General features: G+C 39.1%; 1 protein-coding gene across 1 annotated transcript in view; it reads left to right on the forward strand.

The window, feature by feature from the left end:
- The first annotated feature begins 200 nt into the window (after positions 1 to 200).
- LOC122806185 (aurora kinase C-like) overlaps positions 201 to 3550 on the forward strand; it is a 323495-nt gene continuing 320145 nt past the window's right edge. Inside the window, exon 1 of the mRNA XM_044076418.1 lies at positions 201 to 253. The gene's annotated coding sequence lies outside the window, so the exon portion shown is untranslated. The remainder of the gene's footprint in view (positions 254 to 3550) is intronic.

Consider the following 3550-nt stretch of genomic DNA (forward strand, 5'->3'; position numbering starts at 1 on the left):
ACTGAACTACAGTTAAGCAGCAAAATGCTGACTATTTACTAAATAGTAATACTCCCTTACCTTCGTGTTTAGAAGTGTAAGTTAAGCCATTTGGTGAAACAGCCAATGGAACGGATTTGCAGTAGGGCTATCATCCAATGGTTGAATGGAGTAGGTGTTAAAAACACATTTATGCAGGCCTTGGAAGATTAAAGGTCATTTGTGGAGGGTCTGGTCGTGGGGTTAGTGTAGGACTAAATAACCATTACAGCAAGTAGGTATAAATTTGGTTAGAAGGCTTGTATGCATACACTTATGTTGTAATCCGTGAAAGACTGTGGCTGTTTAGAAATGCAGGAATAGTTTTCGCGTTGTACTTGAATGATCGCAATTGAGCAGTACCTTGAAATTATGCTTTGATATTGACTGTTTTCACTGGTGTTATTTTCTTATGGTCGTCTGCTTGTGAGTTGCCAAGCTTTTATAACTTGCCCGTTTGATTCTCCCACTCCAAAATGTGAAACGCCACATTTCGGGTCTTGCTATGTGGGCGTACTGTAGAACACTTAATACCCTGGTGACTTTGACTAGGAAGCTTTGTGATGAAGTGCAGTAGATTTTTTTTACTCGACCCACTTAAGCGTTGTTTAAGAAAGCTATTGGAGTTGGTCACAAAGTATTTGCGTAAATTACTAATATGTGATCTGAAGTCATGGATCGAAAGACAGATGAATGAGTGGCTGGAGTGAAGTTTTAACCGGCAGATCTGTGCAACAAAGTGCATTCTCCAAGGCACAGATCAATCCATCTATGCACAAATCCTTTTCATCATTTTTGTACATGGGGTCGGGGTGTTCTTCGACAATGATTCAGAGCTAAGGTTTACACCACCGAGTCGTTATCCCTGCTGCGGTAATTCTTCCCACACCACAAACTCACAGTGGGAGAGTTTTATAACTCTAACGGGGACACCTTCAGAAATTTGGAGCCATACCTTTTTATAGCACAAAATGTGTACAAAGCTATAAACGTGGGACAGAGCAGTGGCCTAAAACTAGGGACAATGGTTAAATATTGTTCTAACATTATTAAAGTTGATAGAATAACAGGTTTTGCACTAGCATAATTTTTGAAGGATATGCATTCCAACTCCAATCACTATTTTCTAATTTCAGTTCTTAATGCTATTTGCTAGAAAAACACAAGTTATGAAAAAATGACTAAAAATGAGGCAAAAAATCTGTGGTATACGTAGAGAGGCAGTTAAAACACCACTAAAATATTTGCATCATTATCTCGTGACGTTGACAGAATTAAGACACAAATTAATATACAGCTTCTCAAGTAAAATAAGTCTCGCAATTAAGGTAATTCTTTATGTATAACCCACCGCTGTGTTTCCAAGTTATCAGGTTTAGGAGGGATTGAGAGGACCGAAATACAATTTGAGTTAAGGTCTGGAACGTCCCAGATAGTTACTTGTTAAGCCAACAATAATGCCCGGCATGGTGTGTTGTGTAAATAACGCCCGCCCAGGGGTGTGTGGCGTTGGGCCTCAGAACACCCCTGGGTGGGAGTTTACACAAACCATACCTCTAACGTGCCTCATTTTGGATCTTAAAAAGTTGATGTTCCTGAAAAGTTCCCCATTGAAAGGGTCTGTCAGATATTCAGTTAGGCATTTTTAACTGATGTCTATGCTGAATAGTAATGAACAATATTAATTCAAAACTTATTAGAAGTATAAAGTAGCACGTTATAACCATTCAATGACCCTCAGTAAGCTGCCTGAAGGTGTTCATACTTTGCCCTTTTTTCCACGCTTTGAGAGGCTGTATTCCTCATTTAGGAGACGGAAGGTAGGACACCCTAGTGGGCGTTAGTATGCTTAGAGAAAGGGCCATATGTTAAATTGTCTTGTATTTTTTTTAATTACTGTAGATGTACTTTTACATTTTTGATGTAAAACAGTTCCTCCAATTATTTTGAACTTTATGTAGTATATGCTGGCAAATCATTGGGGAACTGAAGCCACTAAATGGTGTACATTTGAGTTTGAGGCTTTCATGGGTCTGAACTAATCTGGGACAGGTCTCAATATTAGTACTGTTAACTTTAGATAGTGACAGCATAAGAAAATGTGAATTAGTATTGATTTTCTAAAGTTAGTCTAACGTTGTTGTCCTTTACTTGCAAGTAATCACCCTTTCTCTGAGGGATTAAGGGAGGTAGAGCTAAAATTTGAGTCCATTAGGGGTGTCCCTGAGGTGACCAGCATGGACCTTGTATCCTATAGAAAATGCATGTTAACATTAATGTTGTAATTATAACAACTTTATAATTGTACAAGAATAGTATCTGTGTTTTTGAGCCTTTGTTGCCCCATTATTTTAGGCTTTATCTAAATTTCTTGATAAGAGGTTGAGAGGTATGCATACCTCTTAATTTTAAATGAGTTGCACCCACTACTTGATTTTGCACTCATACACTCCCTTGCATGCACACTTCCACTTCCTTTTATACCCATAGTCGTCCAGATATTTTGGTAATTTGAGTGGTAGGGTTTCTAATTAAGGTTCACTGGGCAAGTAAGACCGGATGGATGAATGAATAAGTGAACATAAACTATTTTCTCTAGTTCACTTGATTACTTGATGCCTCCTTTACAAGAATTTCCTCTGTATTTATCAGCACGGTGTACAATCGGCTAAGATGGCCAGTCACAAACACTTGGGTTAACAGTTTTTTTTTCTAGAATTTACCGTGGAATTTTTCCATGTTATGTAAGACTTTAGCTTTGTTCTTGTAGTTCATTCTGCTGCTCTTTGGTGATCTTTTTGGACTTCCTTAGTTTTGCTGTATACCATTTGGATGGGTCATGTACCTAGTTAGCTTCCAAGCTGAATCTCCTGTAGGTTCAGTTACTCGATTCTTGAGTTTGGACCATCGTAGGGATTTGATGCTCTGTTGGCTTCTTGGTGCTACTTCAGGACAAACTACTTTTGGAGCTGGTATTTAGTTGCTAGACGAGGCATACAGCAAGGCTGGATGTGGCATTCTGGGTCTAGTTACCCACAGTATTTGCATCCTGTGTATGCATGATTGCCTGTCCTCAGAGGGCAAGGCTAGAAGGCTCTGACCCAAATCTTAGGACTGTATAGTGTAGCCTGCCTTACTCCCCAAAAGGCTTCATTTTCTTGGGTGTGAGTAAGCGATGTGATTTGCTAATAAGGTTGTTGGTTATTGTACAGTCCCTCCCCCTTGGATGCATCATAGCTCAGCAAAAGCAGAGAAATTCCAGAACTGAGAATATGCTTAGTTGTTTTAGGTTGACACTGAAGAACATTCTACATGGCTTTTAGCTTATGGTCAACTGGGTGCACTGAAGCTAACTTTCACCCAATCAAATTTTTTATTCATATGCAAAGTTAAGGAAGTGCTTTAGATACAGTTGTATAGCATGGATTTCATTACCCTGACTCATGGATGGACTACTTTAGCATGAAGACTGCCTTAACTTGTTTAATGTTCTCTTGGAACGGCTTAAGCATGCTGATCTGTCCTCTGTCTC

The sequence above is a fragment of the Protopterus annectens genome, chromosome 7.part0 (genome assembly GCF_019279795.1).
Source record: "Protopterus annectens isolate FY-2018-M chromosome 7.part0, PAN1.0, whole genome shotgun sequence".
Taxonomy (NCBI): domain Eukaryota; kingdom Metazoa; phylum Chordata; order Ceratodontiformes; family Protopteridae; genus Protopterus; species Protopterus annectens.